At 46.5% G+C, this 16,184-nt stretch overlaps 1 protein-coding gene across 1 annotated transcript in view; it reads right to left on the bottom strand.

The window, feature by feature from the left end:
* The window catches only part of LOC140487662 (uncharacterized), a 269,506-nt gene extending 261,849 nt beyond the window's left edge, over positions 1-7,657 (bottom strand). Inside the window, exon 1 of the mRNA XM_072586945.1 lies at positions 7,644-7,657. The gene's annotated coding sequence lies outside the window, so the exon portion shown is untranslated. The remainder of the gene's footprint in view (positions 1-7,643) is intronic.
* Positions 7,658-16,184: the final 8,527 nt, after the last annotated feature.

Genomic DNA, 16,184 nt, shown 5'->3' with positions numbered 1-16,184 from the left:
GACAAATTGGATGGGGGGGAATCTGAAAACAGTACAGATATTGAGGATGCAGAATCACTGACAGAGGATGACCCACACACCTACCCCGTCACTTTGAAAGGCTCACTCACAATGCATGCTGAACATGGCCCTACAATGCAGCCCCTACCTGAACCAAGTTACAACCTGCGTCACAGAGACACATTACGACAACCCATACAGTATCATGCAACCCATACAACCCATTAATTTACAGAGGCTCTTATTTGGGGGATGTTTATCGGCCCTTCACATTTACTGACATGAATTGCATCCTGGATAAAATGCCCCCACCCATGGAGGGAGGTGGGCCTTGGATGACTAAATTTTGCCAATATACACTAGGGTACAAGTTAGCTATGGGTGATTGGAGAGCATTGTTGGGCAAGCAATTGAATATGTGGGAAATATAGCAGATTGAAGCGTCTGCGGGAACCACCTTACTACCTGATTCAGAACCGTTTGTGCAGCATGCCACCTGTGTAGGTAGGGCAATGAGGGATAGATTTCCGATTCCACCGGGAGCGATGCACTCACTCACCTTCACAATGAAGGAGGGTGAGGATATGCCTGCCTTTTTGGCTAGGTGTAAGGGCACATGGACAGATACTGCGGGGAGCCATCCAGGGTCAGGTCAGCTACAGACCACGTTATTTAGGAATGCCGTTATGGCAGGGATGCCTAAGGAGGTAAAACAGGCAATGGAGAGTAATCCTGATATCCCAGGTTGTTCTACAGAACAGTGGGAGAAACACTTGGCGCACCACATGAAGCGTTACAGGACGAAACAGGATGAAGATAAACAGAGCAACGAATCAGCTCAAGTGCAGTTGCTGAAGTTACAGCTCGATGAGGCTAGAAGGGAGGCCAGGATTCGAGGACAGTAAGTCCGCTCAAGTCCGCATCCTTTTCAACAGGCTGCTCAGTCTTACCAAGTCCCAAATGTAGCTGCAGCCCCGGTGCAAGGACAGTACCCCAGACTATGCCGGAAGGACAGGGGTACGAATATTGACGGGGCCCAAGAATCCAGGGGCATGTGGGGTTGGCAGACCCCTATATGCAAATGAGGATAATGGACAAGAATCTGTCTTTTTTGGTTGACGCGGGTGCAAGATTTTCTACCATCACTTGTACCTCGGTCAAATATGTCATCCTCCAGTGTCCAGTTAGTAGGGTTCTCAGGCAAACCAGAAAATCTGCCTTTGACATCGCCACTGATCACATCAGTGGCCGGACAGACATTTCGTCACCGGTATATTTCATCACCTTCATGCCCTGTGAATCTGATGGGCCGTGACTTGTTGGTGAGATGTGGGGTCTCGGTTCTGTGCGGACCAGACGGGCTGGTAGTGACCTTTCCAAAGGGCTATTCTGTCAACTATGTTCTATGAGAATGATTCACTCTGGATCCCAAATGATGCTATCACCGGACACATCTCCAATGGCAGAAGGGCAGTGGGCAGATATATACTGGGGTCTCCTAGAACCTGCAAACAGGCAGAAAATGGTATACTCTTTATACAGCCAATGGCGACCCTGGATTCAGATGCTGCATCCCTATGGTCCTCCTGCAGACCCCCTTCATGTTACCCTGTATTATGATAGAGATGATAATGACATCTATCAGCATGCATTCTATCAGCATTTAGAAGGGACTCAATCGGACATCTCCTCTAATATCGGATGGCGCATGATCTTAGACGGATTAATAGCATCGTTTCTATTCCAACAGTTCCAGTTCCAGTTCCAAACCCCTACACTGCAATGTCTGTGCTGACCCCTGACCATACGTGGTTCTCGTGCATTGATCCGGCCAACGCGTTCTTCTGTTTGCCCTTTGCTGATCATTTGAAGGACATTTTTTCGTTCACCTATAAAGGCCAACAACTTTGTTATACAAGGGTCCCTCAAGGGTTCATTTTGTCGCTGGGGGTGTTTAATCAGGTACTGAAACAGCAGCTGAAGGACCTGACTCTCCCAAAGGGGGGTGACATTGATCCAGTATGTGGATGATATTCTTTTGGCAGCACACGACCATGTTTCTTGTCTGGCAGCCACAAAGACGTTGCTGCTTCGCCTATATGAAGTTGGTTTCAAAGTCTCATGGGCTAAATTACAATGCTGCAGACAAACGGTGTCTTTTTTGGGTAGAGTGATTTCCGCTAAGGGAACAGGTCTCTCTCCATCCCATAGATCCTCCATTCTGCATCATGCCAAACCGATCACTGTAAAAGACATGCTCTCGTTTCTTGGGTTGGCAGGATACAGCAGACAATTAGTTGCATCATTTGGGGAGCTCACTTTCCCTCTCAGGGCCATGGTAAATGAGCAAGGCATGAGAAATTTGTCGGCCCATTTGCAGTGGACCACGGAGGCAGACGAAAGTTTCATCTCTCTTAAACAGGCCCTAACGCGGGCTGCTGATTTAGCGGTCCCGGACTACAAAGAGCAATTTTTCCTCGATATTTCTGAAAGATTACACGCAGTAAATGGTGTTCTTTTTCAGAAAAAAGGGGGAGGCAGGCAGGTGCTGATGTATGTAAGTGTTACTCTTGACCCAATAGAGAACACCGGCCATGTACAAGACATGCAGCAGGGGCAACAAAAATTCTCCAAAAGGTAGCACATATAGTCATGGGCCATTCACTAATGGTACTGACGACACATAGTATAGTGGCCTATGGGAACTCAACAGCCTTTACAATGACATCACTGCGGCAAACCAGGTTAGAAAAAATCCTGAATGCACCACATATAACTTTTACACACGAAGGAATTAACATGGCTGACAATATGAGAGGAGAGCCACACACGTGTGAGGAAAGGATACAGAGAGATGTCAAAGTTAGGGCAGACTTACAGGCAATTCCACTAGTAGACCCAGAAGAAGTGCTGTTCACAGATGGTTGTTGTTACAGACATCCAACTGAAGGACTTAAAGCAGCCTATGCAGTGGTGCGACGGACAAGTGAGGGATTTGAGGAAGTGTTGACAGGAAAAGTGACAGGCAAAGAATCAGCCCAGTTGGCTGAACTACAGGCAATGATTGCTGCGTTAGAATGGTCAGAGGGAAAAAGAGCAAATATCTACACCGACTCTGCACATGTGGTAGGGGCTATAGAGGTAAAACTCAGTCAATGGATTAGAGCAGGATTCTTAACAGCAGCAAAAACCCTAATTAAACATGAAAAACACATGAAAAGATTAGCGGAGGCCCTAATGAAACCTGCAGAAGTGGCGGTGGTCAAGTGTAGAGGACATGATAAAGCAGATACAGTAGTACCGAAGGGCAATCAGGAAGCCAACTCAGCAGCAAAGAAAGCAGCAGGGTATACAGCACAGTGTATAATGATGCAAACAGAGAGAACAGTGTATGACCTGCTGCCTGCCTGCGATGCAAATGTGTTAATCAAAGAGCAGCAGAAAGCCTCTCCTCAGGAACTGACAGTTTGTAGAGAGAGAGGGGCCACAGAGTCAGAAGGGATTTGGAGGTCACCGGACGGTAGACCAGTCCTACCCCCAGGTTTGATAGCTTCCATGCTCCAGGAAGCTCATGGGTTGATACATTGTGGAAAAACACAGATGCAGAGGTGTCTGACACATTGGTGGCATCCGTTCTTGCCAGCAATGATTGAAAATTATATCAGGGAATGTAGAACGTGTACAGAATACAATGTGAGACCAACAGTGAAACCACACGAGGGAGAATTCCCTCTGCCAAGAATGCCAGGTCAGGAAATAGTGATTGACTATACTGACATGATAGAGAGAGTAAACGAATACCGGTACCTTTTGGTAGCAGTGGATGCATACACTGGTTGGCCAGAAGCTATACCTGCGAAAAAGGAAGACGCGAAAACAGTGATCAAATTCTTGATAAACCAATACATTCCAATGCATGGCTTTCCAAAGAGAGTCAGGTCAGATAATGGCATATATTTCAAGAACAAAGACCTGCAAGAAATTGAAGCAGCTTTAGGACTGAAACATGAGTTTGGAACAGTGTACCATCCTCAGTCACAGGGAAAAGTGGAAAGAATGAATCAGTCCATAAAAGGAAAAATAGGAAAAGTGTGTGCCCAAACAAAGTTAAGTTGGGTGGAGGCCCTACCCTTAGCTTTACTGTCCATTAGAAGTTCAGTAAACTCCATCAGAGAGTTTACCCCGTACGAGCTAACAACAGGGCAGCAGTTCCTGGGACCAGGAGCTGGAATACAGATGTTAGAGGGAGGAAGAGCCTCTCTAAGGTACAAGCCTTACTATGATCAACTAACAGCTTTGGTGTCAGCTTTCTCCAAACAGGTTGGATTGGGAAAGGAGGACCGACAGAACCAGGTGCCACCTACCACGGACTGGGTCCTGCTGAAGGTGATCATACGGAAGTGGTCGGAGCCAAGGTGGACAGGCCCTTACAGGGTGGTGGAGGGGACATCCCATGCGGTCAGACTGCAGGGGGTAATCATCACAGCAATTGAAGGGAAGGTTTCCCCGCCCTACCAGATGGAGATGGAAACCATGGCTCTGGCAAGAAGGGAAAACTATGCATTGGAGAGCGAATGTGATGTATAAAACTGGTTTGTTGGTCTCATTTTGATGAGACCAAAAGGGGGATTTGTAAATATATGGCTTAGTTTGAGGCATTCAGAAGCCTTTAATGATATATTTGTTTCAGTACTTATAATACAATGTTATACTTAACCATTAACTAGCACAGTGTGTAGTGTAACCCTTGTATGTATGAACAGACAGTGGAAAAGTACTGAGTACATCTGACTTGTAAAGATATGCTGATGTAAACACACAATAGGAATGACTTTTAATAAAGAGCATTGTGTACTGGCGGCCTTGGTAGCGGCTGGGAGAGCGAAGCAGACAGCGGGGGTGTTGCCGCCCTGTGAGTGCAGATGCAGGACATGTTGTAAGCTGTGGTTAAAAAAAACAAGAACTATTTCTCGCCACCTCCTGCAGAAGGAGGTTACATGGGGGTCAGATATCCGGGAACGCGAGAAGGCGGAGAATGGAGTCAGGTCAACAGTCAATCAAGAAGACAACCACACCTCAATGCTTGCACAATGTTCTGTGATAACATGACGTTTTGTACTGTATAAAAGACTGGGTCAGGGGCAGGATAGGGGTCAGACTTCGTGAACTGACACACTCTGCTGTTTGTCAGGGATGGGAAGGTCTAGACCCAGAGCTCTGTATACTTTATCCACTTACTGCTAAAATAAACTTAAAAGTGTGAGACCGAATATCTTCTCCTATTACTTCATTTAAAGTACACGCAGGACTTGGCTCACACATAGAAGAAAGTAAGTTAGTAGATTGAGCCAAAGTCCGACAATATACAAAAATTAAAATTAGAATTGACTCTCTCTAAATTACAGCCAGAATATGTCTTCCGGAATGCTCCATCCCCTCTCTGCTGATCTTCTTGCAGGAACACCTTCTCCTTCAAGTTCTTGAATCAGGCATATTTTCGAAGAGTGTCACTGTACCTTTCATCAGATGTTAGTTACTTTGAGAGCTAAGAGAGCTAATCTCTTCAGATAACAGCTTGCTCCTTGCTGATTTTCAAATGTCCTCTTCTTTTATACGCTTGATGACCTATTCATTTCTTTACAATCGGATTGGTTTAAGGTTTAATTGAACCTTAGTCTCCAAGTGCCTGGTTTAAATTACTTGGCTAAATTTAAAAATCTGTTATCTTTGTAAAAATGTGCTTTGCCTGCGAACAGTATAGCCTTTTGATACAAATGTTTCGATTTGAGTACCTGCCAACTGGCAAGCTGTGCCCACAAACACTCTTCTTTAAATCTCTAAGCGTAGAAAAAAACATAATCCTTGATTAAAAGGACCTTGCCCTCTTCATGCCGTACCATTTTACAAACATGAAATTCTAAGATCCTGCCTTTCAACCATAAATACTCAACCCAACTTCGCAACAATGAGGACCACAAATTAATCACACTTGAGACAAAGATATTTGTCATTGCGTACAGTGGACATAGAAGCAAACAAGGCAGCAAAACAAAATCTCAGAGTTTCTTCATACCTCTCCCTGTTCTCACTGTGTTACGACATGGAGAACGACAGGTGAACAAAATCAGTCCTTCTACATCTATATTTGCAACACAGCAATATTAAAAATGCCAAAGACCCTCAAAATTGACACTGATGATTCCTAGCTAACATTTTGAATAACCAATCTGACAATTTGCAAATAATCAATTCTCAAAATCAGTTTGTATCTTAAACCAAAGACTTAGCAATTTATTAATAAAACAATAATTTTATTCAAATAAAACTAATTAACAAAGTAATCGATTTGGTCTATGTCTTAAGCCCAAAAACCATTGCTTTCAGCCCATTCACCCAAAAGACAGACAGACAAACAAACAGGTTAAGGGATAAATAAAAGAAAACAACAACACTGGCAAGTTTACTCAAATGGTTTTCATGATGCATTGTTCCACAAACATTGATGATTTCTTAGTTGATTTTTCAGAAAATGTCAATCAGGTTCATCTTTACAATTCCCCCAGATAAAGAAAATTCAATTTATAATATAATTTTCTACTCTATGGAAGGTCAGGCAAGGAGCTTTCAAATCTTCATGACATAGCATCAATAGCCAGACTCCATTTTGCTTAACAAACATTTAAAAACTCAGTTCAAACTCTGACCACTCTCCAACAGTCCAATCATCTCTTCTATGAGTTACCATTCAACCATTTTTCACTCACCTGATGATGTCTGTTTCAGTCTGGAAACAACAAACAGCTACTGACCATTTAATAGCCTATTTCTGCTATCTATTTAAACATAATGCTCTTCCTCAATCATTTTTTATTCATTCACTGGTTGTGGGCATCACTGCTTAGGTCAGCATTTATTGCCCTTCTCTAACTGCCAGCAATTAAGAGTCAACCACATTGCGGTGGGTTTGGGATCACATGTAGTCCAGAGCAGGTAAGGATGGCTGTTTCCTTCTCTAAAGGGCATTAGTGAACCAATTAGGTTTTTGCCCACTAATAAGTAATGGATCCTGGTCATCATCAGACTCTCATTTGTAAATTTTCACTGAATTTAAATTCCACCATCTGCCATGGCTAGCTTTGAAGCCCAATTCCCAGATCATTACCTAGGTCTCTGGATGAATAGTCAGGGATAATACCACAAAGCCATCACTGATTATACAGCATTTATAGAACTTTATGATCAGGAACCAGCATGCAATTAGTTTCCAGTCCTGGCCTTATGAATAAACAAAACCTTGTTTGGTCTGGTTTCCTTTTAACATAAGCTACGATCCAAAACTCATCTTTAGCATACAGTTCCCAGTTCTAAACCAAAATTGATAAAAGGATAAAAGAAAAATAATGAAAAATCAGTGGGGGTTCTAACAACTGCCATATCTACCTAAAGACTTTGCATGACAGAGGGAAATTGTTTTGAGTTCCAATCATTTGCTGAATAGATACTGCTGCTGTCTCAATATCCACTAACGTGTGCATGTGAAGTACATAGTGTGGCGTTTCCTTGAACGTAATTACAAAGACAATATTTCTACTTCCTAGTCAATTCGACTAACATAGTGTAAATCACTGTCAAATACAGAATACCTTTTCTGCTGTGACAAGGCGGAAGTTTGAATTTTCCACTTTTGCAACTATCTTCTGGCTCTGTAATATGTTTCAGAAGAGTAGGAATTAGTATCATGTGAGGTATATAAAGGCGGTTTATCCTGTTCATTTTTGTTCAATTTCTCAATTCACTTCGGTCACAATAATTTTAATGATTTACTTGCATGGATGTATCAGTCTTAAAATTATGGGATAGATTTTTAACTTGTCATTCAGGCATAAAATAAGTCATTCAGGCACCTTACATATTATTAATAACTTCACATTTCTGATAAACTTTGAATTTAAAATAAATTTGAAAATATTTTATAATTTTATAAAGAAATTACACTCTTCGTTCAAATAATTGGTTTGCAACTAAATTTGCATATAAAGCAAGCTGTTGCATACCACACTCATGCACTCACACTGAGGCTAGCACTGCTGCCTCACAGTGCCAGAGACCTGGGTTCAATTCCCGCCTCAGGCGACTGACTGTGTGGAGTTTACACATTCTCCCCATATCTGCATGGGTTTTCTCCAGGTGCTCCGGTTTCCTCCCACAGCCCAAAGATGTGCAGTTCAAGTGAACTGGCCATGCTAAATTGCCCGTAGTGTTAGGTGTATGGGTGGGCTGCGGATCGGTGTGGACTTGTTGGGCTGAAGGGCCTGTTTCCACACTGTAATTAATCTAAAAAAAAATACAAATACAAACATCTTCCCATATTAGTTTCCCCTTCCTAATTAAACTAGAAAAGGCCAACTGCCTGAATAGCCCCAGTGCAACTTAAAGCAGTCAGCACTACTTCAAGGGATGATACATCCTGGATATATTAATAAAATTCTATTTTAATAGTCTAAAAGAACTGGTAAATCAATGGACTCAAATTTTCCATTGCCATGTTGGAGGATCTTGTGGAGGAGAATGGGAAGCAAACTGAGGCACTGATCCCAATGGAAGCAGTGGTATCTTCCTGGGTGGTGGCTACTTCTCTATAGCCAATATGAAGAGATAAAAAAGTAGGTCAATGGCAGAAATCTTACACTAATGACTGGCTGTAATGAACTTCCCTCTACAAGGATTTCAGTGAGTCCCTCTCTCACTGCACACCCCAGGTCATCTCCTCTGCACAGAAGTTCTTCAGCCACGTTCTCAAACAGACTCACTTCCACAGCCACATCTCCTTCCTCAGCACCTGCCTACGGAACCGAATGATCCCGCATGGACTCTGGACTACGTTCCGACCAACAAAATTTGGACCCAACCAGGACAACCAGTACCTACAACAAATCCGAAGCCTCCAGCAACAGACCTCCCTCCGGATCCTCCGCTCCACACTTGCAGCCATGCGCCGCTACCTATATTCCCTGCAATTAACCCTACCCCAGCTCAGGACAACACTCTCACAGTCCTGTAAAGGACCTCTACTGTTCTTCATCCACAGAAGAATCCATACACTAAACAAACAGTTCTTCGTAGCCATATCGGAAATTAAAGACAGTAAGTACCAAAAACTTTCATGAACTTAACCCCACACTCTGGGTTCCTCAACTGTTCCAGAATCTTCCATCGGCCTCCGAATCCAGTCTGGCGCCATTAACCACGCGGCCGCTACAGCGCCCGCGGCAGCAACCGCCGCCGTGGACAATGACGTCACTTCCGTCCCCACCGACCTCGCAGCCTTCGCGAACGCCGCCCAGACAACTGCCTGCACAATTGCCACCCAGACAACCGCCTCCACGATCGCCAGGAAGACCATCGCCAACAGATTCGCAGCCTCCGCGGCTATTGAGAATAACACTGTCCCTGTTGTCGCCACAGCCACTTCCGCCTCCTGGGTTGCCGCCGCCGCAGCCACTTCCGCCCCCAGTGACATCACTAACCTGCATGACCACAGCGTCGCATGTTTCTCCGCCCCCATGCCGATCTGCGTCACCACACTTAACTCCACCCTCACGCTGATCTCTCTCACCATGCCTAACACCGCCCCCACGCCGATCTCTGTCACCACGTCTCACCCCGCCCCCACGTCGATCTCCGTCACGTCCAACCCCGCCCCCACGCCGATATCCGTCACCACGCCCAACTCTGCCCCCACACCGATCTCCGTCCCCGCCCCCACGCCTAACCCCGCCCCCTCTCCCAGCTCCAGCCCCACACCAGGTTCTAGGTCCTAGCTCCCAGCCCTGCCATGTTTTCACCATCCCTCCAGATCTACCCCTCTCTGAGGGTGAAAGATTAGTCCTCAGCAGAGGCCTCACCTTCATTCCCCTACGCTCTCGGATTAACGAGTTCAACATGTGGCATGACATCAAACACTTCTTCTGCCGCCTTCGCCTCCGTGCCTACTTCTCCAACCAAGACTCTCGCCCACCTTCTGACGACCCTTTATCCCGCCTCCAACACACCCCATCCACCTGGACACCCCGTGCTGGCCTCTTACCCGCCCTCAATCTCTTCATAGCCAACTGCCGCCGTGACGTTAACCGCCTCAACTTCTCCACCCCTCTCACCTACTCCAACCTCTCCCCCTCAGAACGTGCAGCCCTCCACTCCCTCCGTTCCAACCCCAACCTCACCATCAAACCAGCAGACAAGGGAGGGGTGGTAGTAGTTTGGCGCACCGACCTTTACACCGCTGAGGCTAAACGCCAGCTTGCAGACACCTCCTCCTACTGCCCCCTTGACCATGACCCCACCTCCCACCACGAAACCATCATCTCCCAGACCATCCAGAACCTCATCACCTCAGGGTATCTCCCATCCACTGCCTCCAACCTCACAGTCCCACAACCCCGCACCGCCCGTTTCTACCTCCTGCCCAAAATCCACAAACCTGACTGCTCTGGCTGACCCATTGTCTCAGCCTGTTCCTGCCCCACCGAACTCATCTCTGCACACCGCGACACGATCCTGTCCACCTTAGTCCAAGAACTCCCCACCTACGTTCGGGACACCACCCACGCCCTCCACCTCGTCCATGATTTTCGCTTCCCCGGTCCCCAACGCCTTATCTTCACCATGGACATCCAGTCCCTGTACACCTTCATCCCCCATCACGAAGGACACAAAGCCCTCCGCTTCTTCCTTTCCCACCGTACCAACCAATACCCTTACACCGACACCCTCCTTCGACTGACTGAACTGGTCCTCACCCTGAACAACTTCTCTTTCCAATCCTCCCATTTCCTCCAAACCAAAGGAGTAGCCATGGGCACCTGCATGGGCCCCAGCTATGCCTGTCTCTTTGTAGGATATGTGGAACAGTCCATCTTCTGCAGCTACACTGGCACCACTCTCCCACCTTTTCCTCCGCTACATCGATGACTGTATCGGCGCTGCCTCGTGCTCCCACGAGGAGGTTGAACAGTTCATCGACTTTACCAACACCTTCCACCCCGACCTCAAATTCACCTGGACCGTCTCAGACTCCTCCCTCCCCTTCCTAGACCTTTCCATTTCCATCTCGGGTGACCGAATCGGAGATTTACTATAAATCGACCGACTCCCACAGCTACCTAGACTACACCTCCTCCCACGCTGCCCCCTGTAAAAACGCCATCCCATATTCCCAATTCCTTCATCTCCGCCGCATCTGCTCCCAGGAGGACCAGTTCAAAAACCATACCACCCAGATAGCCTCCTTCTTCAAGGACCGCAATTTCCCTCCAGACGTAGTCGACGATGCCCTCCACCGCATCTCTTCCACTTCCCGCTCCTCCACCCTTGAGCCCCGCCCCTCCAACCGCCACCAGGACAGAACCCCACTGATCCTCACCTACCACCCCACCAACCTCCATGTCCAGCGTATCATCCGCCGTCATTTTCGCCACCTCCAAACGGACCCCATCACCAGGGACATATTTCCCTCCCCTCCCCTATCAGCATTCCGAAAATACCACTCCCGTCGTGACTCCCTCATCAGGTCCACACCCCCCACCAACCCAACCTCCACTCCCAGCACCTTCCCCTGCAACCGCAACAAATGCAAAACTTGCGCCCACACCTCCCCCCTTACCTCCCTCCAAGGCCCCAAGGGACACTTCCATATCCGCCACAAATTCACCTGCACCTCCACACACATCATGTCTTGCATGCGTTGCACCCGATGTGGCCTCCTCTATATTGGGGAGACAGGCCGCCTATTTGCAGAACGTTTCAGAGAACACCTCTGGGACACCCGGACCAACCAACCCAACCACCCCGTAGCCCAACACTTCAACTCCCCCTCCCACTCCACCAAGGACATGCAGGTCCTTGGACTCCTCCATCGCCAGACCATGGCAACACCACGGTTGGAGGAAGAGCGACTCATCTTCCACCTGGGAACCCTCCAACCACAAGGGATGAACTCAGATTTCTCCAGTTTCCTCATTTCCCCTCCCCACACCTTGTCTCAGTCAAATCCCTCGAACTCAGCACCGCCTTCCTAACCTGCAATCTTCTTCCTGACCTCTCCGCCCCCACCCCACTCCGGCCTATCACCCTCACCTTGACCTCCCTCCACCTATCGCATTCCCAACGCCCCTCCCCCAAGTCCCTCCTCCCTACCTTTTATCTTAGCCTGCTGGACACACTTTCCTCATTCCTGAAGAAGGGCTGATGCCCGAAACGTCGATTCTCCTGTTCCTTGGATGCTGCCTGACCTGCTGCGCTTTTCCAGCAACACATTTTCAGCTCTGATCTCCAGCATCTGCAGTCCTCACTTTCTCCTGTAATGAACTTAATTACCTGTTCAGTGCTGTTAAACTAAGATCTCTAATTCATTTACTCGTGTAGCCCTGCACCAACTATTACTACTCACTCTCAATGCATCTCATCCTTGCTTTTGTTCACTGTCCTCAAATCATTGCACAGCACTACACTCTTATCACTTCCCATCACCACACTCCATACCATTTCCTGTTCTCACCACATCACAACAGCTCATAATTATATTGGCCATTAATATAAACAAATGTCTCTGATGCTTCACAACAGCATAATAAAATACGATTTAAGACTGAACCACAAAGGTGGTACTAAGATAAAAAGTCAAATGTCTGACCAAGGAGACAAGTGTATAAGCAGCATCTTAAAAAGAAGAGAGTTAGAGAACTGCAGATGTTCAGTGAGTGTGCTTCACTGCTACTTTCTTCACCTCCCATACCTCTGCAACCTGACATACAATATTCACATTATGCTGAACTCTCATGTGCATTGTCAAAATATCTCGCTAAGCCACCATTAATACTTCTTTCTTGCTGGTCAAAAAAGACAGAATTTGTTTCAACAGGTGACAATGAGAAAAGGCTGGAATTATATCCCGATTTGAGAAGTAAATACTTAGGACTTTGTACAGGAGCAATGCCATGAGTCTGGGCAATTCTAGGTTCGTAGGATATGTCCTACTGATTTTGGTCACAGGTCATCATCTTTTCTCCTGCCTAAATGGATTTCAGTAAGGCATTCAACAAAGTTCCTTAAGGTAGACGGGTTAGCAAGGTTAGATCACATGGAATATATGGAGAACTAGCCATTTGGATACAGAATTGGCTCAAAGATAGAAGACAGGGAGTGGTGGTGGAGGGTTGCTTTTCAGACTGGAGGCCTATGACCAGTGGTGTACCACAATGATCGATGCTGGGTCCACTGTTTTTCAACATTTATATAAATGATTCGGATGCAAACGTAGGAGGTATAGTTAGTAAGTTTGCAGATGACACCAAAATTGGAGGTGTAGTGGACAACAAAGAAGATTACCTCAGAGTACAGTGGGATCTTGGCCAGATAGGTTAATTGGCTGAGGAGTGGCAAATGGAGTATAGTTTAGATGAATGTGAGATGCTGCGCTTTGGAAAAGCACATTAAGGCAGCAATTATACACTTAATGGTAAGGTCCTGGGGAGTATTGCTAAACAAAAAGACCTTGGAGTGTAGGTTCATAGTTCCTTATAAGTGGAGACGCAGATAGACAGGAGAGTGAAGAATCATTTCGTAAGCTTTCCTTTATTGGTTAGAGCATTGAGTATAGCAGTTGGGTGGTCATGTTACACTTGTACAGGACATTGATTAGATTATTTACAGTGTGCAAACAGGCCCTTCGGCCCAACAAGTCCACACCAACCCACCGAAGCGCAACCCACCCAGACCCATTCCCCTATGCCTAACACTACGGACAATTTAGCATGGCCAATTCACCTAACCTGCACATTTTTGTACTGTGGGAGGAAACCGGAGCACCCGGAGGAAACCCGGGCAGACACGGGGAGAATGTGCAAACTCCACACAGTCAGTCGCCTGAGGTGGGAATTGAACCCGGGTCTCTGGCGCTGTGAGGCAACAGTGCTAGGCGCTGTGAGGCAACAGTGCTAACCACTGTGCTACCATGCCAGCCTCAGTGATTTGGCTACTTTTGGAATACTGTGCACATTCTGGTCTCCCAGCTACACGAAAGATATTGTGAAACTTGAAAGGGTTCAGAAAAGATTTACAAGGATGTTGCCAGGGTTGGAGCATTTGAGCTAAAGACAGAGGTTGAAGGGTTCAGAAAAGATTTACAAGGATGTTGCAAGGGTTGGAGCGTTTCAGCTAAAGACAGAGGCTGAATAGGCTGGGTCTTTTTCCCCTGGAGGCTAAGGGGTGACCTCGTAGAGGTTTATAAAATCATGAGGGATATGGAGAAGGTACATAGAAGAATACAGCGCAGTACAGGCCCTTCGGCCCTCGATGTTGCGCCGATCAAAGCCCACCTAACCTACACTAACCCACTATCCTCCATATACCTATCCAATGCCCGCTTAAATACCCATAAAGAGGGAGAGTCCACCACTACTACTGGCAGGGCATTCCATGAACTTACGACTCGCTGAGTGAAGAACCTACCCCTAACATCTGTCCTATACCTACCACCCCTTAATTTAAAGCTATGCCCCCTTGTAATAGCTGACTCCATACGTGGAAAAAGGTTCTCACTGTCAACCCTATCTAACCCCCTAATCAACATGTACACCTCTCTCAAGTCACCCCTAAACCTTCTTTTCTCCAATGAAAACAACCCCAAGTGCCTCAGCCTTTCCTCATAGGATCTTCCTACCATACCAGGCAACATCCTGGTAAACTTCCTCTGCACCCGTTCCAGTGCCTCCACATCCTTCCTATAGTATGGCGACCAAAACTGCACACAATATTCCAGATGCGGCCGCACCAGAGTCTTATACAACTGCAGCATGGCCTCAGGACTCCGGAACTCAATTCCTCTACCAATAAAAGGCAGTACGCCATATGCCTTCTTCACTGCACTATTTACCTGGGTGGCAACTTTCAGAGATCTGTGTACATGGACACCAAGATCCCTCTGCTCTTCCACACTACCAAGTATCCGACCATTAGCCCAGTACCCCATCTTTTTGTTACTCTTACCAAAGTGAATCACCTCACACTTAGCTACATTGAACTCCATTTGCCACCTTTCTGCCCAGCTCTGCAGCTTCTCTATATCCCGCTGTAACCTGCCACATCCTTCCTCACTGTCTACAACTCCTCCGACTTTCGTATCATCTGCAAACTTGCTCACCCAACCTTCTAACCCTTCCTCCAGGTCATTTATAAAAATGACAAACAGCAATGGTCCCAAAACAGATCCTTGCGGAACACCGCTAGTGACGGCACTCCAAGATGAACCTTTGCCATCAACTACTACCCTCTGTCTTCTTCCAGCCAGCCAATTCCTAGTCCAAACCTCCAACTCACCCTCAATGCCACATCTCTGTATTTTCTGCAGTAGCCTACCATGGGGGACCTTATCAAACGCCTTACTAAAATCCATATATACCACATCTACTGCTTTCCCCTCATCTACCTCCTTAGTCACCTTCTCAAAGAATTCAATAAGGTTTGTGAGGCACGACCTGCCCTTCACAAAACCATGCTGACTATCCTTGATCACATTATTCTTATCCAGATGTGCATAAATCCTATCCCTTACAATTCTCTCTAAGACTTTGCCCACAACAGAAGTGAGACTCACTGGCCTATAGTTACTAGGATTATCCCTACTCCTCTTCTTGAACAAGGGAACCACGTTTGCTAGCCTCCAGTCCTCCAGCACTACTCCTGTAGACAAAGAGGACACAAAAATCAAGGCCAATGGCTCTGCAATCTCCTCCCTTGCTTCCCAGAGAATCCTAGGATAAATGCCATCAGGCCCAGGGGACTTATCTATTTTCACCCTTGCCAGAATTTCCAACACCTCTTCTCTACATATCTCAAAGCCATCCATTCTACTTATTAGTGCCTCAGTATTCATATCGACAACAATGTCCTGTTCCTGAGTGAATACTGACGAAAAGTATTCATTCAGTGCCTCCCCAATCTCTTCAGCCTCCACACGCAACTTCCCATTACTATCCTTGATTGGACCTATTCCTACCCTAGTCATTCTTTTATTCCTAACATACCTATAGAACGCCTTAGGGTCTTCCCTAATCCTACCAACTAAGGACCTTTCATGTCCCCTCCTTGCTGCTCTTAGCTCTCTCTTCAGGTCCTTCCGGGCTACC

This window comes from Chiloscyllium punctatum, chromosome 17 (assembly GCF_047496795.1).
Source record: "Chiloscyllium punctatum isolate Juve2018m chromosome 17, sChiPun1.3, whole genome shotgun sequence".
Lineage (NCBI taxonomy): Eukaryota > Metazoa > Chordata > Chondrichthyes > Orectolobiformes > Hemiscylliidae > Chiloscyllium > Chiloscyllium punctatum.
Note: the sequence above shows the minus strand (reverse complement) of the source record. Positions and strands in the feature narration are given on the sequence as shown.